Consider the following 11,636-nt stretch of genomic DNA (forward strand, 5'->3'; position numbering starts at 1 on the left):
CTATAAAGCCCTACACATCAACACACCTAGAAACTTTGCACGAAAATTGGAGCTATGGGTTGGCTGCAGAGAAACCATAGGCACCAGCACCTTACTGCTGAAACCCCTGAATTTCACTAAAGAGAAAACATATAACCAAACTTTCACAGGAATTGCCCTGAGAATCTGGAATTCCCTTCCCCCTCTAATCAGACTCAATCCCTCAACTGCTTCTTTCAAGAAAGAAGTTAAAAGATACTGATAAACATATTTATGGTTTAGTTCTCACAAACTTCCACTCTTCGATGAACTCCACTTCAGTACATGATATCGCCCATATTATTTACTCATGTTTATTTCTCGCATATTTGGTTTGTATTCTTAGTTTTTGCACTGCGGACCCTTAAGGGATTTCTTTGGGGATTCTGTTACACCTGTTCTGTCCTTGATGATGCTTTTGTTTATTCTACCTATATCCAGAACATTTGTAAAGTACTCTGATACCCGTATGAGTCAAGTTTGCGAAAATAAATAAACCCCAACAAGAAATTTTGACTCAGGTTTTGAAGACTCATCTGCCACCACGTTTGAAGAGTTAACCTGCTGCCCAAGTTTGGATCTAGTTGTACCCCTCAAACTAGGACCCCTATACTGATCAAGGGATTATCAAGATCACCTTTGTCTCCTCTTTTGACAGCAATAAGCAAAAACCGTACAGATGCCCATTTATAACTAAAATGCTTCCCTCTCCCTGCCTGCCACTCAATCGATGATGTGACCACTTCACATCATCTGCTCAAGTTGTGTAACAGCTTTAAAGTATGGAACACAACCATGTAAAGGGTACAGGGGAGGTTGCTTGCCACAACAGAGACAGAGAAAGAATCTCTCTAGGCGGCCTTCTTGTGGGCCATCTTAAGGAAGTGCCTGAAATAGGAGGTTTCTGTGAATTCACCCTAGGAACGTTGATGCCCATAAGCGACACAATTAGATGCTATAAGATGCAATTAAAGTGCGATTTGTTCACTATTTTGTAGAGAACAGTGAGTATTCAGGTCAGATCATTATATAGGTTTTTTAACTTACCATGTAGTTGTAAAATATTTAACAGCCTAGTGACGTGTGGTACGTTTAATTTTTCTATTTACACATGTGAATCTACAAATGTATTTTAATGTCGGTGTGGTCACGCATTATACAGAATGTAGGTATGTCATCTAATGCTATTGGACATCATGGCATTCTAGATTTAGCTGTTGATCCCTCTCCCCTGTTAATGGAGGCACGACACTCCTGAATAGCTAATAACACTTCAAACAACCTCAACGTGTACGTTCTTCACTTCAAGATTTTGGTGACGATCCGACCCTCAATGCTTGTAGCAAAGAAAATTACTTAAAGCGACAGGGGCCAGGAACTGTGTTCGCTCTGAGATTTCTGGACCAAATAAGAGAGTCAGTCTTCCCTGTGACTCGTAAGTAAGAATCACAATGCATACTTTTGCCTACCGGCGTCTGCTCGTCTACCCCAACTAATTAGCCTGGGAGCCAATGGCAAGCGGGTTGTCAGCGAAGCCCCTGCGTGTGGACGTGAGTGTGTTGACACGTTTAGTGCCGGCTGTTGAGGACGCAAAAATGTGTAGAAAGATGCCTTCCAAGAAATGAGGTGAAAGAAGGCAAAATCTACTTAATAAATGACTTAAATCATTGTACTGTGAAAGGTAGTAAAGTCTCATACCCAGTCCTATGTGAGCAGTCCTGATCCTCCTGTGCTAACGAGCCAGTACAGTGAACTTCCTGCATGGACACAAAAGTAGGACTTCTCTCTTCAAAAGTCCTTTAGAGAAAAAAATAGGACTCCTCAGATTCTGAGTAAGAGTACTCCAGGAGTCTAAAACATTTACTGTTTCTATCACAGGGTTTACACGCTTCTATAAAGTAGAGGATACTTCCTTTTTCTGCAATTCACAGGGATTTGCATGCTTATCATAAAGTAAATATTGTGTAAACATTTTTCCTATCAGTGATTTACATGCTTCCATAAAGGCGAAGATACTACTTTTGAAGCAATTCACAGCGATGTGCATGCTTATCCTACAAGTTGTGTTTTTCCTTCTTGTATGGTTGTTTAAATTTTTTTTTCTCCAATTTTAACACAATGCAGAGTGTGCAACATCTGCAGCCATGTTTACAAGATCCTGGGAAGCCACCACTGAAATGGAAAATAGGGGTACAATCTTTTAAAGCCTATTTAGGTGCAATTGATGCTCTGAAATTCAGACCTGAGATAAAAAAGAGCTTGATGTATTATTATTTAGGGGTCAAAGGTCAGAATGTGTGTGATCACTTTCCTGAGCATGTTCCTGTGGAAAATGAGGATTTGGATGAATTCGATATAGCGGTAGCTCAAATGATTAAGTATTTTTTTTAAACCAAAAACATGGTGGTTCACAGGTGTACATTACAGGACTGAAAATGTAAGCTGCCAAATGCAAGTTCGATACTTTCACAACAGAGTTAATCAGAGACCAGTTAGTTGCAAAATGTTGTTAAAAAAAATACAAGACCATTTATTGGCGTGTAAAAATCCATCATAAGATGAAGCAACAGATATAGCCAAGAGTATTAAAGGTTCTTCCAGGGATGCAACGTTGTTAGAGGAATCCTCAGCCAAAACCTCTATTTCTGGAGCCGTAGTCAGTAAGCCAGTTCCTAGAAGACTTCCAGTTACACCAAATCAAAAACAGTGTTTAACCCCAGTGCAATGTCCCAAACTCCCACTGGGTGTTGTTTAATTTGCAGTTTTCCATCTCTTGTATCATCTTTTAGGTTCTGTCCTGCGCAAGGACAACATTGTAAAAAATTTGGGAAATGGGTCACTTCTTCAGGGTTTATATAGGTGGTAAGAGCAGCAGTGTTCATTGTGTTATCAATGAACAAGATGATGTTAATGTAGAGGGGAGTTATGAAGTGTGCAAGGAACTAGTGTTAGGAGTGAGGAATGTTCATATTGAAGATGGTACACATATTGTAGATTCAGATATAGATGTCATAATTGAAGGACATGGTATCAAACTTTTGGTTGACACAGGTGTCGATATCACTATAATTTCTCAAGAGAAATTCTAGATGTCTTGGTCAAGTAAAGTTTTGCTTCCACCAGATATTTTCACAGTGGCATTTGAAGGAAGTAGGGTGGACTTCATTGTTTTTTCTGGGCTGTCATCAGTGATTTGGGTGAGTCATTCAAAAGGAAAGTAAATGTGGCTAGAAAAGAGTATATATGTTCTTGGATGGGTTCATCAAGCTGAATTTAGAATTACTATAAGACTAGGATCAGATAAACCAGTCACAATTGATAAGAGTATATTAGGATCTGTTTGTGGATCTAAAGAAATTTGGCGAGAAGAATTTAGCAAAGTATTCGAAATAAATTTGGCAAGATATTTGTTCTTTCTTACACTATTAAAGTAAAGCAGGGTATATCTCCAGTTAAACACAAGTTACACAATATTCCTCTCAGTGTAAGAGAGGATCGCTCTACAATGTTGAAAGATATGTGTGCACATGGTATCATTGAGAAGACCAAAGTTACATTGTGGTTATCCCCCATTGTGTTGGCAAAGAAGAAGTCAGGTGAACTTTGCATGTGTGTGGATTTATGAAGTGTCAACGGAGCAATATGGGTGGACAATTATCCTTTACAAAGATTAGAAGATCTGATCACAGAAATTAGCCAAACCAGGTGGTTCAGTAAATTAGACTTAAGATCGGCTTACCACCAGGTTGAACTCAACAAATCCTCTTGTCATCTTACTGCATGCATAACTTCTGATGGAGTTTTTCAATTCTGAAGAACGCCATTTGGCTTAGCCTCTGCTGCTGCTGTTTTTCAAAGACTGATATCTGATATGTTTGAGGGTATGGCACATGTTGCAATTTTTCAAGATAATATTTTAGTATTCTCATACACTGCAAGTGAGCTTGACTGTGCTTTAAATTAAGTTTTAAGTATGTTAGAAGGAGAGGTGTGACTCTACAAAAAGAGAAATGTATTTTGAAAACAAGAGAGATTAAGTACCTGGGTCATGTCTTCTCGGAATGCGGAGTGAAACCCAAACGTAGTTTGGTTAAGAGCATTGTAGATGCTCCAGCAGCAGAAAACAGAGATCAGCTGTTATTCCTCCTAGGACCATGTTAATTGTATGCTAAGTTCATGGTTAATTTTGCAAATGTTACAGAATGTTTCAAAGTGTTGTTGAAAAAGGGAGTGGAATTTGTTTGGTCTGAACTGTGTAAGAGCACATTTGACAGAATCTAACAGGAAATAATTTCAGCACAAGCTTTGCAATCCTTTGTAGAAGGCAAAAAAATGATTGTCACAGTGGATGCATATGATTACGGCTTAGGAGCGGTGTTGACACAATTGAATGGTAATCATAAAAGCACAATAGGTTTTGCCTCCAGGACATTGCACCAACCAGAGCATAAATATTCTATTATAGAAATGGTATTGCTAGAATGTGTGCATGAAGTGTGGAAAAGATCAGAGCATACCTGTGGGGGAGGCCATTTATGTTGAAAACAGATCATCGTCCCTTGGTGGATATTATATCAGGAAGGAAGTTGAAGCGATTGATTGCTAGAATTGCCAGATTGTCTGCTAGACCTTTGGAGTTCACGTTTTCGGTCGAGTATATTCTTGGGGGTCGAAGCAGCAGGGCTGACTGTCTTTCTAGGCTTACTATTGAGGATTCTTTTGAGTATGAGTGGGAGTCTGAGATTGATGAATGTTTCATAACCCATATTGGAAATGTCACTATTTGCAAGAAAGATGAAGATTGGGTAAAGGCTGTTGATGAGGATGTGGTTTTGAGAGAAGTTATGCAAAATAACATACTTCTTTTCCCAGGCTTTCACTTGGCTATTTAAGCGAAGCCCCGACACGGACGCACAGCAGATGCAGATTATAATTGTATACCCTTTTATTTGAAAATAGCTCTAAGAGGAATTCTATCTTTTTCTCACTTTGTTTGGCACTGATGTTATCGGTGGCTTTATAATGATTAAAATGTTTTTTAAATAACACTCGATTACCTCATTGTCTTGACGGTGCTGCTCTATGTTCCGCCGCGGCTTGTGCCGTTTGAGTGGAGAAAGGAAGCATTAGACTTTGTAATTTCTGGATCGTCGGCTGCCGCCATCTTGGCCAGTTGATGGTCTAGTTTTTATCATACTTCTTTTCCCAGGCTTTCACTTGGTTGTTTAAGAAGAGCCCTGACACGTACTTGCAGCGCAGCAGATCTAGGTTATTATTGTATACCATTTTATTTGAAAATAGGTCTAAGAGGGATTTTATCTTTTTCTCACTTCATTTGGCACTGATGTCATTGGCAGCTTTATAATGATTAAAATGATTTTCAACTAATACTTTCTTACCTCATTGTCTTGACAGTGCTGTTCTCTGTTCCATCAAGGCTTGTGCTGTTTGAGCGGAGAGCGGAAGCATCAGGCTGTGTAATCTCAGGATAGTCGGCTACCGCCATCTTGGAAAGTTGACGGTCTCCTTTTTAACATACTTCTTTTCCCAGGCTTTCACTTGGTTATTTAAGTGGAGCCCCAATGCGGACATGCTGCGGACATGTGCAGGGGGCATGCCAAAGGAAAACCTTTCTGTGCCTGACCCCGCCTGGAAGCCGCCAGCCACAAGAAAGGCTGCGTCCTTTACTGGGCAAACTATGTGCCACCTATCTTATACCGGTTCTGAGCTTACAAAGATAAGGAATCTAAATTCTAGTGCCTCTTGTATAGGGGTACTATCTCCTTTTGATAAGGAAGGTCCATGGCACTGCGATATGTGCACCTTCTCCTATGCCCCCCCCTCCCAGACCAAGTCTGAGTTTCTCAGTTCTACAGGATATAGCCTTTCAATTGGTAACAATTAGTATTTCTTCTGATAACTCCACATGTACTTCCTCCACTTACATGGCCTATATATTAATGAGCGCTTCATTCAGAATCATGCTTCGGAGCTGTTGGATCTCTCAGACACTACCAAACCAGATTTATGCTTTATTACTGAAACTTGGGTCCATTCTACGACCTCCCCATCTACTGCAGTAGCATTCCCTGATGATTATAATTTAACTAGACTTGATAGGCAGTTAGATTCGGAATGTCTAGCACCGCATATCTTAGCAGCAGACAATTTTCTGCTCTTAGGGGATTTAAAGGGCCATATTGATATTCAATCTGACCCTGATTCTATCCGTCTTCTCGCAGATTTAGAATCTCTTGGTCTCTATCAAAAGGTTGTTGGTCCCACCCACATTGCTGGACATACCCTGGATGTAGTATTCACCAATGCCCTTGACTTAGTGGTTGATCGCATGGCTGTCTTGGTGTGAACTGACCACTTCTCCCTAAATTTTCATTTAGCCTTTCAGAAATCTAGTGTTTTGAATCATACTAGACCTTGGAGGAATGTAGCTCCTTTTACTTTCTTCCCTGCTTTTGCTCCTCCTTTTTTGATGGACTATTAAGATATAGAACTGGCAGAGGTTTATGAGCACTCATTTACACGGGCCTGCTTAGACACCATTGCCCCCTTGAAATTGAATAAAATTAATACAAAAAATCTTCCTGCTCCTTGGTATACTGAATAATTAAAAAAGGAAAAGTCTATATGTAGGAAAAATGAGCTTAAATGGAGAAAGTCTAACTCAGATGAAGAAAAACTCACCTATAAAGTTGCTTGAAGAAAATATTTTAAAAACTGCAATACTTCAAGAAGGACCCACATTGTTGACAGACTTAACTCTGCAAAGACGTCCTGAGCTAATTAAAATCTTTTTAGAATGTACCAATCCAACCACTTGTAGCTCTGCCATCCCTGCATCCCAGATGTTCTGTGATGATCTTGCAGCACATTTTGAACAAAAGATCAATAATATCTACTAATCTTTTTGAAATAACACTGCACCGGAAAACTAGCCTCTTCTAAAGTCTGTGTTAACACCCAGTCCCCACCTTGAAGCTTTTTAATTTTGCCAACCCTGATCAAGTCTTGGATCGGTGAGAAGGATTAAATCTGAATCCCGGCTGGATCCCGCCCCCCCCCTCTCTCTTTTCATTACAACTCTGGCTCCCATCACAGATCTATGCAATCTTTCGCTAAAGCTAGCAACTCTCCCATTAAAAATGGAAAACTGCACAGATTAGACCTATTCTCAAAAAACATATGGCAGATACTATTGATATGCAAAACTATAGGCCTATATTACTGCTCCCTTTCATTTCCAAAATTTCAGAGTCATTGGTAAACCACCAAATGGTGTCTTTTTTCTAATCCAACTGCCTGTTGGATCCCTCCCAGTAAGGCTTCCGTGCTTCTAATGGCATGGAGTCAGCATTAATGTAGGTCACCGATACAATCAGACTCGCTCTAGATCAGGTTAATTCATCTATGCTGATTCTCCTTGATCTATCAGCTACATTTGATACCATCTCCATCCAATTGTAATTCAAAGATTGGAAGAGATTGGTGTCAGCGGCAAAGCTTTGAAATGGGTGGAATTTTTTGTATCTGCACAGACTCATTTCGTACATATGGATCCTTACCATTCTAAATCCATGGTCCTGGGCAATGGTGTGCCACAAGGCTCGATCTTGAGCCCTATTCTTTGTTAACATATGTGTGGCTCCCCTGGCCAGGCTGATCAGGCTGTGTGGATTTGATACAATCTCATATGCTGATGACATACAACTTGTCACCACCATGGATTCTAATCCAGAACTCACCAAAGACAAATTCAAACAATGCATGTTAAAAATTGCATCATGGATGACAGCTAATTTCCTTCAGCTCAACACCAGCGATGGAGCACGATGGTCCACTTTCATTTGTAAGTGTTGCTTCAAAATCACGAGAAGTCTGCACCCATATTTATTCCTTTGTCGTGTTAACATTTTGTTATTAGAATGTACTTGGCATTAACATGTGAAAGAGAAATTATAGAATTATTACGTGCCATGTAAAGAAATAAACGTGGCTGTTGTGTTTTGAATAATGTAACCCTTAGCATTTATTTGTAATCGATTAACGAAGTTGCTCATTTATAATGTAATGCTTAGATTTAAACGTGCACCAGATTAAGGTTGCACACGGATGTGGTTAGTTGAGTTCAATGTGTAGAATTTCATAGGTTGCTCAAAATGATTCGCGCATTTGATGTGGTTTGTAACGTGATGGTTTATGAACGCTTAAGTACAATGTTCACTTATATGCATGTTCACAGGGCCTATGTGCTTCACTCTTATGTTGGCCGATTTCTGTAGGCCCGAAATGTATTCTCCCTGACTGCTCTTGTAACGAGGGGAAGGCTACATTTCATGTGCATGTTGGATTGTTCTGTTCTCACGTTTCTGTTGCAGGTGGAGTAAGTCACCTTTGTTAGTCAGAATAACGCCTTTTGTTTTAGGAGTTAGGCTCGGAGGAGAGAATACCTTTATGCAAAGAATGCTGATAAATGGGAGACAGTGTTTTTTCTCACTGAAGCAGGCTGGGAATCAAGGTCATCGAGCCAGGAGTTGGGAGTATTGAAACTAAGGGGAAAATCAACTATGAGAATTGCCCAGCAGGATGAGGTGATCCAGATGCAAGCAGTGGGAATGTTCTGTGTTTAGCAGTTTGAGTTAGGGACAGTGCCCCGGGGATTGAGTCGGGAGAAGAGATGAGGAGATCGATGGAGAGGGAAGGAGCATCTTAGAGTGAGCTCTGTAGCTTTAGCTACTTGACCCATACAATGTGTGTGCACTTCTTAGGAAGTCTTGACGTGCTGACACCTTTTCCTTGTCTTGCCCGAGGAATGCTAAGTAGGGATGTCACGGTAGTAGTAGTGTAGAGATAGACTAAAGCTTTTCACTTACCAACCCCAAATAAAGACTGATCTTGATGTGGGGGCAATAATTGCCTGCGTTCTGGTTCTGGAATTTGACATTCTTTTCATGATACAGCGTTTCAATCTTGCTCGTAGGTTTGGATTTGTATTTGTTCTCATGTACTTCTACAACCTAACCCAGAGATGTCTGTATGTCCAGTTATTTTTGGCTTTGTAATAAATCCACTAACTTAGAATTCGGAGTCTGTAATTCTTCAGAGTCATATTCCTTTAAAGTTGTTAGTTTGCCTAAACAAGGTATTTCTCCCCTCTACACTTCTCAGCAAGTAATAAAGGTCCATTGACAAAGGGTTCCAGAGTAAATTGGTAGAGAGGAACCCAGCCTTATCACCAGTAAGCTGGAGGTCCTACTTTTTAGGAAGGCTCCTTCAATCTGTTTGACTGGTTGGTGACCATCCGAACTTGGATCGTCCCTGACAATAAAAAAATTGGTTACAAATCTGGGTGTCTTTTTGGACGATAATCTCTCTATGAATGAACATGTTAAAACCATCTCTGGAACCTGTTTCGGCCTGAAGCGCAGCTTAGGAAGGCTTATCTTTGGGCAACTCTTCACACTAGAAAGACCCTAGTCCAGGCATTGACATTGAGCCACCTAGACTATTGTAATTCCCTGATGGTCGCAATGAATGAAGGCCTTTCCTCCAGACTTTAGGAGGTACAGAATACGACAGCTGGGACTGCCATGTCGACTTGGCAAGTGCACTCACTTCCAAGTACCTAATCCATCCATTTTCTACATGTCAGTCACCCCTAAGGAAGGCCCAAGGGCAGGGTGTATGTGAAAGGTAGGACATGCCCTGATGTGTGTGTGGCATGTCCTGATAGTGAATTACAGGCAATTTAGTTTTTCACTATTGCAAGGCTACCTGCTCCCGTGGGCCAGAATGGGCAGTTTGAATATAACATCTTATAATCCCAACTGACCCAGGGAACAAGGTAGAAATTCGAGTTTAGTATGCCTGAACTCAAATTGTTAAAATACATCTTTTAGTGAGGGTGATTTTTACATTCTGTGTTTGAAAATAGCACTGTTAGAAAGTAGGTATTGTCTTCCCTAACCATCCAGAATGCCTCTGCTAGGTTTGGGATTTCCATGTCTGGTTTGTGAGTGACAGGGGGCTGGAGAGGGCCTTGGCTCCAGTAGTTTTATGGGTTCGGGCTGGGCTGAATAGGCCCTGCATTGAATAGAGAGTGGGGGGAGGAGATTTCCTTTCACTTGCCTGAGCCTTCATAAAATAGAGAGTAGGGGAGGAGTTTTCCTTTCAGCTATCTGGGCCAGATCTGCTTTCAACAATGCTGTCTCCGCCTCCTGCCAGGAAGCCGCACCAAGGAGGACAGAACTGGTTTTGAGTGGGTACAGACACTCTCTGCCTCCAGAGAACAACGGATTCAGTAGAATAAATATTGGGGCCCAGACCCCAGAACTTTAGATCACTTCTGGGAATCAAGACAAACCCTTTGCCAAGGAGAGAAACCAAGGAAGCTGGAGGAGGAGACTGCCCCTGTGCTGTTTGCTGTGTGGGGTTGGCCTGCACTGGTTACTTATTGCCAAGGAAAGGAGAAAAGGAACTGTGTGTGTACTTTTACTATCTTGAGGAAGATTTCCAAGGGCTTGAAGTTGAGCTTGCCTCCTGTTCTGAAGTCTCAGGGTCACAAAGACTTCACCACGAGCTCCCCCTGAATTCCCTTGCTGGGAATTCTACGTGCAGTGAGGTGCCTGCTGTTGTTTGGCCCCTGCTGAGAGCCTGTGTGTTGCTGGGAGCTGAAAATGCTACCCAACGAGGAGAAGCGTGTCGCCGCTGCAGCAGTTGCATCGCCGAAGAAGCATGCTGCCGCTGCAGTTGTTCGTCATCGAATCACAGATGAAGTTTGTCGCATCACCAGAGAAGCGTGTCGCCGCCGCAAAGGTTGCCGTCGCACCACTGGAGAAGAGTGTTGCATGGCATGTCGCGGCTCCAAAGTTCAGCGATTTCGCCGTCGGGCGTGTACACATTACATCTAACGTTGTCGTATTGCATCCAAGATGCCATTTGGTCGCATGGCACCGGATTGTGGCATCGTAACCAGAATGCAGGAAGAAACCGACGCATCACCTCCTCTTCGGTAAGGAACCGACGCATCACCTCACCTGCGCTGCAGTAAGGAACCGACGCATCACCTCCCCAAAGCAAGGGACCGACGCATCACCCTCCCTGCGACCCTCTTGTTTGTTTTGTGTGATGCATCCAAGATACTTTGAAAGTAAAGTGTCACATTTACCTAAGCTATTTCTACCATTTGAAAGACATATTCTTGATTTTGTATTGTGGAATTTTGTCGTTTGGTCTTGTGTTAAGTCTAATAAATATTCCCTTTTTTCTAAACTGGTGTTGTCTTCATTTGTAGTGTTTTCACTGTTACTGCATGTGTTCACAAATGCTCTACACACTGCCTCTGAGATAAGCCTGTCTGCTCGTGCCAAGCTACCAAGGGGTCGAGCAGGGGTTATTTTAGGCATGTATCCCCCTTTCCCTGACTAGAAACAAGAGTCCCTATTTGGACAAAGTTGCAAACCATTGCCAACTAGAAACCCCATTTCTAACATTGGTGGTCAACAGTGGGGATTTTGTCTTGCATTTGTGAGTCATATACAGTGATTGGTGTACACTACTGGTGAGTGAAGACCATTACGCGGCCAAATACATTTTGGTAGAGT

This window comes from Lissotriton helveticus, chromosome 1_1 (genome assembly GCF_964261635.1).
Source record: "Lissotriton helveticus chromosome 1_1, aLisHel1.1, whole genome shotgun sequence".
NCBI lineage: Eukaryota > Metazoa > Chordata > Amphibia > Caudata > Salamandridae > Lissotriton > Lissotriton helveticus.